This window comes from Bubalus kerabau, chromosome 3, assembly GCF_029407905.1.
Source record: "Bubalus kerabau isolate K-KA32 ecotype Philippines breed swamp buffalo chromosome 3, PCC_UOA_SB_1v2, whole genome shotgun sequence".
NCBI classification, from domain to species: Eukaryota; Metazoa; Chordata; class Mammalia; order Artiodactyla; family Bovidae; genus Bubalus; species Bubalus kerabau.
Genome location: NC_073626.1, coordinates 168,880,928 through 168,898,451, shown reverse-complemented (window position 1 = coordinate 168,898,451; position 17,524 = coordinate 168,880,928). Strand labels below are relative to the sequence as shown.

General features: G+C 42.0%; 1 long non-coding RNA gene across 1 annotated transcript; it reads left to right on the top strand.

The window, feature by feature from the left end:
• Nucleotides 1–4,940: 4,940 nt before the first annotated feature.
• On the top strand, nt 4,941–16,942 carry LOC129647866 (uncharacterized). Its single transcript, XR_008712550.1, has 3 exons — nt 4,941–5,035; nt 5,409–5,475; nt 16,772–16,942. It is a non-coding gene; the product is annotated as an uncharacterized LOC129647866 (long non-coding RNA).
• Nucleotides 16,943–17,524: the final 582 nt, after the last annotated feature.

Here is a 17,524-nt window from a genome sequence, read left to right as displayed (position 1 = left end):
TTAAGTAACTCTAACAGTTGATGTGCTAGAGTTGTGTGCATGCTGAGTTGATTAATCGTGTCCGACTCTTTGCAACCCTATGTACTGTAATCTGCCAGGCTGCTCTGTCTGTGGGATTTCCCAGGCAAGAATACTGGAGTGGGTTGCTATTTCCTTCTCCAGGGTATTTTCCTGACCCAGGAATTGAACTCGCATCTCCTTTGTCTCCTGTATTGTCAGGCAGATTCTTTACTACCGTGCCACCTGGGAATCCCCCAATAGATAGAGATTTGCAAGATTAAGCCACTGACGACATCTGAAGTTAAATTGACTTCATTTTGGTCACTGAACTTAATAGCTGCTAAAAGATTTCAGTTAGGTCAGTGTTTTTTATGGGAATTGGGGACAGAACATAAGAACAAGTATGGCTAAACAAGGTCTCAGAGTGACACAGGTCATGACTGGTTGTCTCTGGGCAGGTAATAAGATGATCACTCTGGCAAGAGAGTGGATTTAGGGAGAATCACAGACAAAAGCAGGGAAACCAGTTAGGAGGCTATTATAGCAGTATAAGTAAGAGATATTAGTGTTATTTACTGGGGAATGGCTGTAGAGATGGAGGGAAGAAAGTGGATTCAGGATATATTTTTGGAATTGGCCTTTGAATAGAATGTGCTGATCAGTTGGTTATTGGAAGCAGAAGTGATGAGACAAAAAGAGAAATCAAGGATGACTCCTAGGTTTGGAGTTTGCCCAAACAGAAGACGATGGGTAAAATTACAGAGATGGGGAGGTGGAACATGAATGGGGAGAAACAGTTTGGGGATCAAAAGCCCAGCTTCTGTTTCGGCTGTGTTGGTTTAACCCTAGTGATGCTCATTAGACTTTGATATGAATTTAACCATGTTATTAGCGAGAGAACAATGTGCTGCAAGTTGTCGTTAAACATCAAATTACTGACTGTCCTGTGTGACTGTCCTATGAAAAGAGAAACCTAGCTTACAGAGGCAGCATAGTGTAACTCTGAGATGTTGTTTTGACCTGCCTCTCTTCTTTCCTTCCACATCTCTCAGCTCCTCCTTTGGGTGCCTCCCTGTACCCTGTGCTCCCTGGCAACACGCCTGGACCTTGCAAAGATGTCTTCTTTTCTCTTCCTTTGTTGCACGATGTTGTCTTAATCTTCACTTGCTCTCTGTGCCTGAAACAGTGCCTGGCAAAAAGTTGGTAGTCACAGGATGTTTTTAAGTGAATGAGTGAATGAATGAAGGTGTGCTGAGGCCCCCAGATCTCTGCTTCTGGTGGAGCCCATCCCAGGCTGTACGTTGACAGTGGGGGAGATTTAAGGGTCTTAAGATGTACATCAGCATCACTTTGCTTCCAATTTGTCTTTTTCCCCTGTTCATGGCACAGTTTCCATCTTAGACTCTAGTTTTGATAAATGGCTATGAATTCTCTTGTGCCTAAATTCCAGCTGTGTTAAGCTAGCTGTACTTCCAGAGCCTTGCGGACAGAAGCCCAGCAGGATCTTGCCTGCTTCCTGTCCCACCTCTATTCCATCGTCTTCCTGCTCCCTTGAGCCTGAGCCTGTGACCAAGGCTTACTCTGTACTACAAGAGACTCTACTATTTTCCTGAGGGTCTCAAAATGGCCTGCATCCAGGTCCTCATTTCCAAGCAGCTTGGCCCATCAGCAAAGTCTTTCATCTCTTTCTGGACCTGTCCAGTGACAGCTATTTGCTGGTGTTTCTATCAGCTGCTTATCACTCTTTGGTCAGGACCTCCTCTGTACTTAGCCATATGCCACCACTGAATTCCACTCTAACCCTCATCCCAATTCATGTACCATCTCAAGAAACAGAGTTAGTTCAACTTGGAGGCACCATCAGGTATCCAAGCCTACAGCTATCATTCTTCAATCTGGCCTGCTTCCAGAGACGACTAATATAAGGAGGAGAAATATCTTACTGGTGTTAAAATAGCAGCAGGGCTGGATGAAGCACAAGCTGGAATCAAGATTGCCAGCAGAAATACCAATAACCTCAGATATACAGATGATACCCCCCCCCCCTTATGGCAGAAAGTGAAGAAGAACTAAAGAACCTCTTGATGAAAGTGAAAGAGGAGAGTGAAAAAGTTGGCTTAAAACTCAACATTCAGAAAACTAAGATCATGGCATCTGGTCCCATCACTTTATGGCAAAAAGATGGGAAAACAGTAGAAACAGTGACAAACTTTATTTCTGGGGGCTCCAAAATCACTACAGATGGTGACTGCAGCCATGAAATTAAAAGACACTTGCTCCTTGGAAGAAAAGTTATGACCAACCTAGACAGCATATTCAAAACCAGAGACATTACTTTGCCAACAAAGGTCCATCTAGTCGAAGGTATGGTTTTTCCAGTAGTCATGTAAGGATGTGAGAGTTGGACTATAAAGAAAGCTCAGGGCCGAAGAGTTGAGCTTTTGAACTGTGGTGTTGGAGAAGACTCTTGAGAATCCCTTGGACTGCAAAGAGATCCAACCAGTCCATCCTAAAGGAAATCAGTCCTGAATATTCATTGGAAGGACTGATGTTGAAGCTGAAACTCCAGTCCTTTGGTCACCTGATGTGAAGAACTGACTCATTTGAAAAGACCCTGATACTGGGAAAGATTGAAGGTGGAAGGAGAAGGGGCCGACAGAGGATGAGATGGTTGGATGGTATCACTGACTCGATGGACATGAGTTTGAGTAAACTCCGGGAGTTGGTGATGGACAGGGAGGCCTGGTGTGCTGTCATCCATGGGGTTGCAAAGAGTCCCACACGACTGAGCAACTGAACTGAACTGAACTGGTCACATGATTTTGGAAGATCTGGTTATATGTTGTTGAGAGTGTGTGTGTATGTGTGTGTGAGAGAGATACATTTGTCTATAACAAATGTATATTTGCTATATACATATATATATTTATATATGCATACTATGTATATATATATATATAAATGTCTATATATATTTCCATTTTTCAGTTGTTTGAGCCATTCATTTTCTAGGAGAAAATGTGAGCTTTGCTACATGATCATAGGTCAACAAACATTGACAAAAGTCTTCCTAGGGAGTTGAGTATGCCCTGGAAACTAGCAACACCAGCTTCCACGCCTTCACCTGTTGAATAACATGACTGAACTCTTGCTAGGTGTCAGGCTCTGCTCTGGCTTGGGATACATCCTTGACTGTGTTTACCAAAGATGAATTTCCACTGGTTTTCCCTCTTCCAGGAATTAGAGAGTACAGATAAATCCTTTGGTGGCCCCACCAACCCAGAATACAATTCATTTTAAAAATTTATTTTCTGTTGGAGTATAGTTGCTTCACAATGCTATGTTAGTTTCTACCGTATGGCAAAATTTATCAGCTATATGTTTACATAGATCCTCTCTTTTGGGGATTTCCTTCCCGTTTAGGTCACCACAGAGCACTGAGTAGAGTTTCCTGTGCTACACAGTAGGTTCTCATTAGTTATCTGTTTTATATATGCTATCAATCATATATATATTTTCAGTCCCAGTCTCCCAATACATCCCAGAATACAATTCAAGTCCAAACAACACAAAACTGTAAAAAAAGTGAAAGGAAGTTCAACAAAGTATTCCCCCGCCTCCACCCCCACCCCTGTGATGATAACGTCAATGATGTTGTTAAAATAAGCATCGATTATCAAAACATTTTTACTATTTTCTTTTTTTGCTGTGGTCACTGCCTCCCCATTGCCTAGCACATTTTCCTGGTTGGTAATCCATCTCTACTCCAGGCTAATGGAAGCATCAGACAGATCAACAGATTCAAGTAAATAATTGCAATATGAAGAGACACACCCTCTGATAGAAGTGTATCCTGAGTGACAGGGTTGTAAACACAGTGCCGTGTGAACACAGCATTTCCCACCCTGCCCTTCCTTTTGTGTCTTCACATTCATATTCAGGGGAAATTATTTCCAGATTCAGGGGAAAATGGAATGTATGAATGTAAATCATAGCTCTCACAAAAAATAAGGTAACATATGGCCGTTCAGGTTTTTGTGTGAGATGAAGGAATGAACTCAGAAATATCCGCCTGTGCTTTTGAAGTTTTGTAGGTCTTGTTATTGCAACCCTAAGGTGTGAAGTGTTTGCACTGTGTTTGAAATTAAGGACTGGAATAGCTGGGAGCTCCAAAACTTTCTTCAGATGCCACTTTTTTTCTTCCTCAACTAAGTCTTCGCTTACACAACTTGTTCAAAGGATAGCATCAAAGGATTGTTTTATCAGTTAGTTTAGGATAATACGAACTCTAGTCGGTAAAGGGAAACTTTTCAGACTTCAGTAAAGGGAAACTTTTCAGACTTAGAGTTCAATCTGTTTTTCTTGGCAACAGGCCCAAGATGGGAGAAGAATTCATGGGAGAGACTTGTGGGCCGGACAGCTCTGTGATCCAGCAGTTGCTCTGAACAGATCACAGAATGGAATGATCAAATGAATGTTCATGCACCACTGACAGCAGGGAAATATTTCCCTTTTCTTATGAATCTCTTTTTTTAAATGCTGTCTTAGTGTTCCTTCGATATAGCAAAATCTTACTTATTGTGAGTGAGCACATTCTCAATAGGAAAATCTCACTCAGTGTTTCCACGTGTATTCAATTCTGGTGTTCATTAGGCTAAAGCAATCAAGGATGTATTTCCCCTGGGACTTGTGTTTCTGCTTCGGGTTCAAGGTGATTACTTGGCATTCTGATCAGATTGGTGATTTCTTCCTCCCTGATGCCTGAAGACAAGAAAGAATTTGTGTCTGGTGCCACTTGTGAAGTGATGAAGAGCAGGAGTGAGCTGAGACAGTGCCAGGCAGCGCATCTGGGTCAAATAAGTTTGACACTGGTCTTTTGGAATCCAGGTGCAAAAAAGAAGGAAGGGGGTCATAAGAACAGAAAAAGAGGGAATGAGAGGAAAGAAATTGAGCCATGAGGATCCAAGACTATGTAATGGATGAAGACACTTCATTTCATAATCCCTGGGGACCTGTCTCCTGATGTTATAAGGAGGTCATCTCTGGGCACCTCTCTGCTGCTCCTGAACACACGCCATGCACTCTGCTGTTCTAGTGGACCCTGGGCAGCCTGAGCGTCTGTGAAAGATGTGCTAGGGGATGGGAGCTGGCTAGTATCTGGGCACTAACACCTCGTCTAAGTCTGTGGTACCCCCATTTCCTTGTGGAACCTTATCTGGGTTCCACTGACCTCTGTCTGCTCTGTATCTCACCCTGCCAAGACCCAAGAGATGTTCTGGTGTCTGGTAGAAGTGTTGTTCTCCCCACCCATCCCCTCAACAGAAACACATGTGTTCTCCTCATCATTTAAATCATCATTTCAAAATTTTATCTTACCAGTTATCTCTTTCCTCTTTTATTCCAAACAGCTTAAGGGGGAAGAATAAGAATGAAAGTGTCAGCAAATATGTTCAGAGATGATAAACTCATTTAGAGGTAAGATATATATGTATCTTTTAAAATTTATTTTATTGAAGTATAGCTGATACAATGGTGTGTTAATTTCTACTGCACAGCAAAGTGATTCAGCCATATATATATAAATATATATGTATATATATATGTTCTTTTTCACATTATTTTCCATTATGGCTTATCACAGAGTATTGAGTACAGTTCCCTGTGCTATGCCATAGTACCTTGTTGTTTATCAATTCTATGTATAATAGTCTGTATCTACTAATCTCAAACTCCCAATCCATCCCCCCTCTACTCCTCATCCTCCCTGGCAAGAACATGTCAGCTCTCAATGTCTGTGAGTCTGTTTCTTGTTTCATTTAAATTCACTTATGTCATACTTTCCTGGTGGCTCAGACGGTAAAGAATCTGCCTACAATGCAGGAGACCAGGGTTTGATTTCTGGGTTGGGAAGATCTCCAAGAGAAGGGAATGGCTAACCATTCCGATATTCTTGCCTAGAGAATCCCATGGACAGAGGAGACAGTCCATGAGGTCACGAAGAGTTGGACATGACTGAGCAACTAACACTTTGACTACTTGCACTTTCATGTCATACTTTAGATTTCACACATAAGCGATATCATGTGGTATTTGTCTTTCTCTGTCTGACTTGCTTCACTTCGTATGATAATCTCTAGGTCCATCCATGTTGCTGCAAATGGCATTATTTCATTCTTTTTTATGGCTGGGTAGCAGTCCGTTGTATATATGTACCACATCTTCTTTATCTATTCATCTGTCAATGGTGTTTTGAATTAGAGTTTTCTTCATATATATTCCCAGGAGTGGGATTGCAGGATCAGACGGCAACTCTGTTTGTAGTTTGGCTGCATCAATTTACATTCCCACCAACAGTGTAGGAGAGTTCCCTTTTATTCACACATTCTCCAGCGTTTGTTATTTGCAGACTTTTAAATTATGGCCATTCTGACCCATGTGAAGTGGTATAGAGATAAGATATTTTTTAAACATACAAGTTGAGGGATTTCCCTGGTGGTCCAGTCGTTAAGATTCCACGCTTCCAGTGAAAGGATTGCAGGTCTGATTCCTGGTGGGGAAATAAGATCCCATATGCCTTGAGGCTAAAAAAAACCAAAACATAAAACAGAAACTATATTGTATTCAATAAAGCCCTCAAAGTGATCCACGTTAAAAAAAAAAACAACTTAAAAAAAAACTTCAAAGGTAACAAGCATGGTTGAAATCCAATTGCTCAAACACATTAATAATAAAAGCAATGCAAGGCACTGTTTTGAGGGCTTTGCTTACATTAATTAATTCATTTAATCAAACTTAATGAACTTGATACAATAGCTACCTTCCTTTTTAACAGATAAGAAAACCGAGGCAGAGAGATATTAAACATCTAGTCACACGAGTGATAAGTTCAGACCTGGATCTGAGCCCGTGTAGTCTTGCTTCAGAGTCTGTGTACACAATTAGGACTTCATAGGGGTATAACTTACACAGTTCTAAGCAAAAGGGGCACTCTGCATGATAGGAAAACCAGGTGGATTTTGATTCAGAGGGCTTTGCTGCTAGACAAGTCATTAAACAAATTTGGGAGTCCCCATTGGAGAAGGAAATGGCAGCCCACTCCAGTATTCTTGCCTGGAGAATCCCATGGACAGAGGAGTCTGGTGGGCTACAGTCCATGGGGTCACAAAGAGTCGGACACGACTCAGCGACTAACACACGCGCACACACACATGTCCTCATTAGAGCATGGAGATAATGTGCCTGCTTCCCAAAGCTTTGTGTTTCAAGATGACCTTCATGGGAAGGCACCTGGCTCTAGGCCTAGCATGGAATGGGTGTGCAATGCTGTTTCCTTCTTGCTACATTCACATGAGCCCTCATCCATCAGATTCTGTTCTCAGGTGTATTGCTGCATAGCAGAGACAATATTATTAGTGCTTGCTCTTAGGTGAATCCCTCATTTATTAAAAATTGTTAATTGAGTGTTGTGGCTTGTATAATGCGTGTATGCATGCAAGTTGCTTCAGTCATGTCCACCTCTTTGTGACCCTGTTGACTGTAGCCTGACAGGCTCCTCTGTCCATGGGATTCTCCAGGCAACAATACTGGAGTGGGTTGCCATGCCCTCCTCAATGGGATCTTTCCAACCCAGGGATTGAACCCACGTCCCTTTAGTCTCCTGCATTGGCAGGCAGGTTCTTTTACCACTAGCACCATCTGGGAAGCCCAGCTTGTACTATAATGGCCCCCAAAAGATGTCCTCAATGTAACCCCCCAGAACTTGTAATTTATTAGTATTATGTGGCGAAAGAGACTTAGTAGATGGAAGGAAGTTTGCTAATCAGCTGTAAGGAGATTGTTGCAGATTCTCCTTTGAGGGAAGCTTATATAATCAAATGGACCCTTAAAGGTGGAAGAAGGTGGCAAGAGGGAGAATCATGGCAGAAGACTTGGGAGAGATTCAGAGCATGAGAGAGGGACCACACCCACGTCTACTGGCTTTGAAGATGAAGGAGGTTGTGATCCAGGGAATGCAGATGGCTTCTAGAAGCTGGGGAGGGCCCTCATCTCACAGCCAGTAAACAAACAGGGATTCAGTCTTAGAATCACAAGGCACTGACTTTGGCCAACAACCTGAGTGACCTTGGACGTGGCTTCTTCCCCACAGCATTTCGAAAGGAAGGCTGCTGGCACCTTCTTTTCAGCTCTGGAGATCTTAAGCCCAGGGCTCCAGTTGAGCCTTAATATTTCTGGACCTTGAATCCACAAAACTGTGAGACAATAAGTGTTGTTATAAACTAACTTTGGGGGAGTATGTTGCCATAGGAAAAAAAAAAAAACCACACCTAAATCAAGAATTTGCATTGTCCCAGGAACTCTGAGGGGTCCTGGGAACAGAGCTGTGGGCTGCCTAGACTGCTAACTGGGCGACAGGCTCACCCAGTCCAGACATCAGCAGAGGTCATGTATTGCATGTCTCAGTTGTCCCCGAAGGAAGCCACTTACTGGTTCGTGCCTCAGTCTCTACAGCTGTCAGACAGTCATAACTGCACAGGGCTTTTTTCTGGAACTGAGGTGTAAACACTGAGCTGTTTTCCATATGGTTCTTGGGGGACCTGTGAAAACTCAGCTGTCTCCTGACACTGAAGTGCGTGTCTCCTACCGAGATGCAGCTGTGCCCCTGGGCCCGAAGATGGGGTTTGGAAAGACGTTGCCGCCAGCTCAGGGGGAACACTTATTTGACGGGATAATTAAATCAGTGGTCCAAATTAGTTTTTTTTAAAAAGCGATCCCCATGTGTGTCTTGTTTTACTGTGGCCCTTTTTGTAGTTCTTTAGACAATGGTAATTATCAGATGAAGGAAAGGATTACAATGGAAAAGACAACAAAAAAGTTCTCACTGTACTGATCTCAGACAAATTTGAGATCACCAAACAATTGGTTGCAACAAAATAAGGTCACATGCAATCAAACGCAGTTATCTAAAAATACAAAGTACTGTCCTCAGCAAACAATCTCAAGAACTGAACAAATATTTAGATTTGCCAGCATCTGTTGAAAATCTGTATGAAATGTCTCCAGTAAACTGAACAGTGCTTAAGAAACACTTGGGCTAAATAACCTAAGAAATTATTCATACTTACTAAAGAATTACATAAATCAAAGCCACACTTGCCGGAATATAATTGTATATGGAACCGTTAGCTCCAGGGATAAGCTTTTTTCTGACTCTCTCACCTGATTTATTACACTGTTTATTTTCTTCAGAGTACTTAGCACTGTTTGGCATTTCATCTTTTTTAAAGTGTTTTGTTTATTGTCTCTTTTCCTTTTTAGAATGTGAACTCCATGAGGGCAGAAACTTGTCTGTCAGTTGAGGTACCATTCATCCTACTTCTGGTACTTGGCCTGATTTTTTTCTCTACCCATGCATTTTCAAGGAGCAGAAGCTACCCTGGACTTGTCTTTTCTTTTTTTAAAAAATTAATTAATTAATTTATTTTTTGGAGGCTATTTACTTTACAATATTATATTGGTTTTGCCATAAATTGACATGAATCTGCCACGGTGTACATGTGTTCCCCATCCTGAACCCCCCTCCCACCTCCCTCCCCATCCCATCCCTCTGGGTCATCCCAGTGCACCAGCCCCGAGCATCCTGTCTCATGCATCGAACCTGGACTGGCGATCCATTTCACATATGATAATATACATGTTTCAATGCCATTCTCCCAAACCATTCCACCTCGCCCTCTCCCACAGAGTTCAAAAGACTGTTCTATACATCTGTGTCTCTTCTCTTTTGCTGTCTTGCATACAGGATTATTGTTACCATCTTTCTAAATTCCATATACATGCATTAGTATACTGTATTGGTATTTTTCTTTCTGACTTACTTCACTGTGTATAATAGCCTCCAGTTTCATGCACCTCATTAGAACTGATTCAAATGTATTCTTTTTAATGGCTGAGTAATATCCCATTGTGTATATGTACCACAGCTTTCTTATCGAATGTCTTAACGAATGTTAACAAATGTCTTAACGAATGTCTGCTGATAGACATATAGGTTGTTTCCTGGACTTGTCTTGAAGCCTGTGCAAACATAGCCTGAACCATCAGCACATTCCATTCCACTGGCTAGAAAGAGTGCTTTATTATGGGTACAACAAGTCATGCCTATCAGGATGAATGTGATTCAATTCTGGGATTTTCCTTTGAGCTTTTCTGCTGAGTCTTAAGCCTGAGAGGATATAGGGGCTAGAGATGTTGCCACCCTGCATCTGCATTGACTTTATCAGGATGGATGAAAAGCTGAGCCCAGAAAAAGGAAAAAGGGACCATGGATAGCATAAGTCTATGTTAGTCGCTCAGTTATGTCTGACTCTTTGCGATCCCATGGACTGTAGCCCACCAGGCTCCTCTGCCCATGGAATTCTCCAGGCAAGAATACTGGAGTGGGTTGCCATTTCCTTTTCCAGGGGATCTTCCCAACCTAGGGATCGAACCCTGGTCTCCTGCATTGCAGGCAGATTCTTTACCATCTGAGCCTCCAGGGAAGCCCTTTGATAGCATAATATGGACCCTAAATCCTGTCATGTTCAACTCAGCACAACCATGGAATTTTCACTTACATAGACCAATAAATATCTTTCTCAAAACAAAGAGCCTCAGACTAAATTTTAATTGATAATCCAGATCGATCGAGAAGCATAAAGAACTGTGGAATAATTACCTCATTGGTCTGGGCACAAAATTTCTGTAACTGCAATTGGAAAACCATGCATGAAAATCACTCATGGGGGTGTTTACCAGTCAGTCATCATTCTGTGTCTTAGGGTCAAGACAGGTGAAACAGTGGAGTATATTGACTGCTTCCTAAAATATTAAGTAGAATCTCTGACTAGTGGCTTTGGAAACTATAACATTTCTATTATACCCACACTGGCAGCTCCAAATCAATTAGGTAAGAAATTTCTGCTTTACATGTTGACTATAATCAACCTCAATGCAAATGATTAGTGAGGTAGTTTAGTTTGAATTCACATAATGTTTCAAATTTTTGTTACTATTTCCTATGTAGTCAGGTTACTAGGAGTTGGCCATTATGCTAGGATGGAATTTACAAAAACAAAAGCAAAAAGCCTTGAACATAGTTATTTCATGAATGTCTCCTTAGGAAAGATCAATTGATCGTTGTATTGTCATGAGAAAAACAAGACAGCTGCATTGCTGGGTACACTGGTAGGGGGAAGGGACTCAGTAATCCAACTGGTGCTATATTTCAATCAGTGGCTTAGTGAGTTGTTTTTACTATAGTTTTTAATGTGAAGAAAGAGGAGAAGTAGTCCATCTAGGAAGTTATATAGCAGCAAAAGTGCAGACTTGGAAGAAGAACCTTAAAACACCAGAAAGTCAAGAATCAATCATTAGTCCTCTCTTGAACATCTACTAAGTACATATTGAAATTTTAGGTACGATAAAATTTAGTAAAGACTTTTTGGTTGGGTCATAGATTGGAACAAGATAAATTATTTGGAAGGCCAAATCTTGATGACCTTGAAAAGCACAAAGGAGAAAAGCAGAGACATTGTAAGGATGGACATTTAGGATAGACTTCCAAAGGTATGTCATAAACCCCATGCTTCAGTCACACAGGGGCATCGTGGCAAACACCACTGAATGCACAATGAGGACCCTTGGCAAATGCCCAAAATTACCTCACAGGAAATCCATATGTGCTCAGAAGGCCCAGTAGACAGGGGAAAATGAGATTTCAGAGGACTGGTTAAACATCTCAGCAAGAGTTGGAGACTTGAGTCCAGGAAGATCCATATTTTCTTGTCTATTTAGACAAACACATCACTGAGAGGATCAACAGACATGAATGTACTAAATTAAGAGTTAAAATATCAAAACTGACTTAAGATTGAGCCAGTAAATGACTGACCTTATATTGTTAACCCCCTTTTTTTTTTTCCTTTTAGTTGCAAGTATTGTGTCTCCACAAATGTAATAAGGTATTTCATATTTAGACCAAATAACTGCAATTCTGATTGTTAGATCCTACTGAACCATGTGTAATTGAGTACTGAAAGTGAAAGTGAAAGTCACTCAGTCATGTCCGACTCTTTGTGACCCCATGGACTATACAGTCCATGGACTTCTTCAGGCCAGAATACTGGAGTGGGTAGCCATTCCCTTCTCCAGGGGATCTTCCCAACCCAGGGATTGAACCCAGGTCTCCCGCATTGCAGCGGATTCTTTACCAGCTGAGCCACAAAGGAAGCCCAAGAATACGGGAGTGGGTAGCCTATTCCTTCTCCAGCATGGTGTACTAGATAAAACTATTTTAAAAGATGTATTTAAATATGTTAGATGTATCAAGTGCCCTGAGTCCTGATGTTAGATGAAGCCCACTTTTGGGGTACAGCAGAACACAGGGGATTTTGAAAGCCCAAAGAGTATGTGTTTTCACAATAATCCTGCTACAAGAAGCTTTGTTTTCTTAGACATTTAGAGAAAAAAACAGATGAAATGGGTAGCGTCTCATTATCCTCATCATTGTTCTTCTTGAGCCATGTTAAAGTCAAATTTTTTTTTTAAACTTCAGAATGTGGGTTATAGAATCCCTTCTCTTGCCTTTCATTTTAAATTTCTTTTGGCACATCTTTTCATATTGTTCCTAATTTCTGAAATGTTGTGTGTGTGTTAAGTCGCTTAGTCGTGTCCGACTGTTTGTGACTCCATGGACTGTAACCTGCCAGGTTCCTCTGTCCATGAAATTCTCTAGGCAAGAATACTGGAGTGTCCATTCCTTTCTCCAGGGGATCTTCCTGACCCAGGGATTGAACCCAGGTCTCCTTCATTGCAGGCAGATTCTTTACCTTCTGAGCCACCATGGAAACCCTGAAATGTTACTCTCCCCCAGTAAGCAGATCTTTAATTTGTTGCATGATTCTAGCATGGAAAGACTCTTTTTCCTTTTAAATCTGAGTTAGACTTGTGACCTGATTTCACCAATGAAAAGGGAAGAAAGTGGTACTGTTCTAGGCTCAGCCTTTAAGATGTCTAGTAGCTTCTAATCCTCTCCTGGAGTACAGCTGCCATGATGTAAGGAGCCCAAACAAGACTATGAAGTGACTGAGTACCACGTGCCAAGTGACCCGGGAGAATGAAAGACAACCTTCGCTGTTCCTGATCCAGATGTGCCCTTGCTGAACGCTACTACCTGGGTGACCTCAGCTACTACCATAGTCATGGAGCAGCAGAACTCCCCTGATGAACCCAGCTCACCCATACAATTATGAGAAATTTAAAAAAAATATGTGTTGTTTTAAGCTAGTGAATTTTAAGCTAGTGGTATGGAAAGACTGAGGGCAGGAGGAGAAGGGGACTCCAGAGGATGAGCTGGTTGGATGGCATCACCGACTCGATGGACATGGGTTTGGGTGGACTCCGGGAGTTGGTGATGGACAAGGAGGCCTGGCGTGCTGCAGTTCATGGAGCTGCAAAGAGTCGATGTTGTTGTTCAGTCACTCAGTTGTGTCCAATTTAGTGGTTGGACTGGAACCTGGCAGGTTACAGTCCATGGAGTTGCAAAGAGTCAGACACGACTGAGCGACTTAACACACACACAACATTTCAGAAACTAGGGACAAAGAACTGATGTTTTGTTCAGTCACTAAACTGTGCCCAACTCTTTATGACCCCATGGACTGCAGCATGCCAGGCTCCACTGTCCTTCATTATCTCTTGGAGTTTCCTCAGATACATGTCCATTGAATGGGTGATGCCATCCAACCATCACATCTTCTGTCTCCCCCTTCTCTTTCTGCCCTCCATCTTTCCCAGCATCAAGGTCTTTTCTGATGAGTGGTCTTTTTTCTCTTTGCATCAGGTGGCCGAAATATTGGTGCTTCAGCTTTAGCATCAGTCCTTCCAATGAATATTCAAGGTTGATTTCTTATAGGATTGATTGGTTTGATCTCCTTGCTGTCCAAGGGACTCTCAAGAGTCTTCTCCAGTACCACAATTTGAAAGCAAGAATTCTTTGGTGCTCAGTCTTTTATGGTCCAATTCTCACATCTGTATATGACTACTGGAAAAAGTTACACAAGAATAATAAATATTAATAACTGAAATATTTAAAAGGACAAATCAATTTGCAATTTCAATTCACAATAATATTGGCTATAAATGAAATACGAGAGATAACATAAATGGGTCGCAACACTTATCTAGAGAAGTCAGAAAAGGCTTCCTAGGAGAAATGGTGCTTGACTTGAATTTTGAAGACTGAAACAGAGTTTCTGGGCAGAGGAGGGGGAAAGAGTCTTTTTAGGTGGAATGAGCTGCCTGGAAGATGACTTGGAGGCATAAAATAACAGGACGTCCTCAAGGTGGCTGATAACACTGACAAGGGTTTAGTCTGATGGTCTAGACTAAAATTAGGAGGGATAATAGAAGTGATCTCACACTTTTCCTTCTTTTGTATCATTTTGTCAGGGGAAAAGATCTTGTAATTGATGCGTTTCACCTACTTATATTCTACACAGCCAAATGTTTTCTCAAGTATTAATGAGACAAAAGGAACAGCTTTTGTTGAAAGGCGTTGTCTGATCTTCATTTAGTATCCTAGCAAAATGATTAATCCATTCCAGAAACAAAAACAATGACATAGTCATGTTATAAACATTAATTCCTCAAGAAATTCATCTGTGGACCACCTCGGAGGTTCCTGAGGACCACCAGGCGGGACTGGTCTGGGCAAGATTACGAAGCAGTTGGAGTTTATCTTGGTGTTATGGCCTCCCATCTCTGTGTCTTCAATCTAGTGTCTCAGTAGCACAGAGCTCTCATCTCCATGGAAATCTGCTTCCTAGAAAGGGCCAGATACACATGTTCTTATTTAGAAGTATGAGCCCATAAAGAGGAGTGTGGCCACCCTTCAAGAGGGATTGATTAACCAACATGTCTATTTGACTTCTCAGAAGACAAGGATTTAAGCTAAAAAATCATTCTATGATGGTAGAATTTTTTTTTTTTTTTTAAATAAGCAATTCCAGGTGAAAGAATTTGGAGTTGTGGGGAGGGAAGAGAATATGCTGCCTTCTGAATATCCCTATGATTACATGTTGCTAAGAGTCTGACCATGCCTCTCATAGCCAATCCATTCAAGGAGATACTGGAAGAAATCTGCTTTATTCAATCACAAGACCAAGTGCTGTGGAGAATATAATGGTTAAAAACAGTCCCTGCCCTCAAGGAGCTTGACTTCCCTGATGGCTCAGATGGTAAAGAATCTGCCTGCAATGCAGGAGATCCAAGTCCGATCCCTGGGTTGGAAAGATCTCCTGGAGAAGGGCATGGCAACCCACTCCAGTATTCTTGCCAAGAGAATTCCATGGACAGAGGAACCTGGCGTGTTACAGTCCATGGGTTCACAAAGAGTCGAACATGACTGAGTGACTAACACACACACAAGGAGCTCACAGTCTAGTAAAGGCGATAAGAATTGGCAATGGATAACAATAAAGCAAGGCCTTCCCCGATGGCTCAGTGGCTAAAGAATCCTCCTGCAGTGCAGGAGATACAGGAGACCTGGGTTTGATCCCTGGCTCTGGAAGATACCCTGGAGAAGGAGTTGGCCGCCTGCTTTAGTATTCTTGCCTGAAAAATCCCTTGGACAGAGGAGCCAGGTAGGCTAAAGTTCAAAGTGTCACAAACAGTGACACTGAGCATCTAAGCTCAGGACACGACTGAGCATCTAAACAAGCAAGCAACAATAAAGTAAGGCAGAATTCAGTTCAGTTCACTTCAGTTGCTTAGTCGTGTCCGACTCTTTGTAACCCCATGAATCACAGCACACCAGGCCTCCCTGTCTATCACCAACTCCTGGAGTTCACTCAAACTCATGTCCATCGAGTCGGTGATGCCATCCAACCATCTCATTCTCTGTCATCCCTTTCTCCTCCTGCCCCCAATCCCTCCCAGCATCAGGGTCTTTTCCAATGAGTCAACTCTTCACATGAGGTGGCCAAAGTATTGGAGTTTCTGCTTTAGCATAAGTCCTTCCAAAGAACAGCCAGGACTGATCTCCTTTAGAATGGACTGGTTGGATCTCCTTGCAGTCCAAGGGGCCTCTTAAGAGTCTTCTCCAACACCACAGTTCAAAAGCATCAGTTCTTCGGTGCTCAGCTTTCTTCACAGTCCAACTCTCACATCCATACATGACCACTGGAAAAACCATAGTCTTGACTAGATGGACCTTTGTTGGCAAAGTAATGTCTCTGCTTTTGAATATGCTATCTAGGTTGGTCATAACTTTCCTTCCAAGGAGTAAGCGTCTTTTAATTTCATGGCTGCAATCACCATCTGCAGTGATTTTGGAGTGCCCAAAAACAAAGATTGACACTGTTTCCACTGTTTCCCCATCTATTTGCCATGAAGTGATAGGACCAGATGCCATGATCTTAGTTTTCTGAATGTTGAGCTTTAAGCCAACTTTTTCACTCTCCTCTTTCACTTTCATCAAGAGGCTTTTGAGTTCCTCTTCACTTTCTGCCATAAGGGTGGTGTCATCTGCATATCTGAGGTTATTGATATTTCTCCTGGCAATCTTGATTCCAGCTTGTGCTTCTTCCAGCCCAGTGTTTCTCATGATGTACTCTGCATAGAAGTTAAATAAGCAGGGTGACAATATACAGCCTTGACATACTCCTTTTCCTATTTGGAACCAGTCTGTTGTTCCATGTCCAGTTCTAACTGTTGCTTTCTGACCTGCATATAGGTTTCTCAAGATCTGATAGACAGAGTACCTGATGAACTATGGACGGAGGTTCGTGACATTGTACAGGAGACAGGGATCAAGACCATCCCCATGGAAAAGAAATGCAAAAAAGCAAAATGGCTGTCTGGGGAGGCCTTACAAATAGCTGCGAAAACAAGAGAAGTGCAAAGCAAAGGAGAAAAGGAAAGATATAAGCATCTGAATGCAGAGTTCCAAAGAATAGCAAGGAGAGATAAGAAAGCCTTCCTCAGCGATCAATGCAAAGAAATAAAGGAAAACAATAGAATGGGGATGACTAGAGGTCTCTTCAAGAAAATTAGAGATACCAAGCGAACATTTCATGCAAAGATGGGCTCAATAAAGGACAGAAATGGTATGGACCTAACAGAAGTAGAAGATATTAAGAGGTGGCAAGAATACACAGAAGAACTGTACAAAAAAGATCTTCATGACCAAGATAATTACAATGTTGTGATCACTCACCTAGAGCCAGACATCCTGGAATGTGAAGTCAAGTGGGCCTTAGAAAGCATCACTACGAACTAAGCTAGTAGAGGTGATGGAATTCCAGTTGAGTTATTTCAAATCCTGAAAGATGATGCTGTGAAAGTGCTGCACTCAATATGCCAGCAAATTTGGGAAACTCAGCAGTGGCCACAGGACTGGAAAAGGTCAGTTTTCATTCCAATCCCTAAGAAAGGCAATGCCAAAGAATGCTCAAACTACTGCACAATTGCACTCCTCTCACATGCT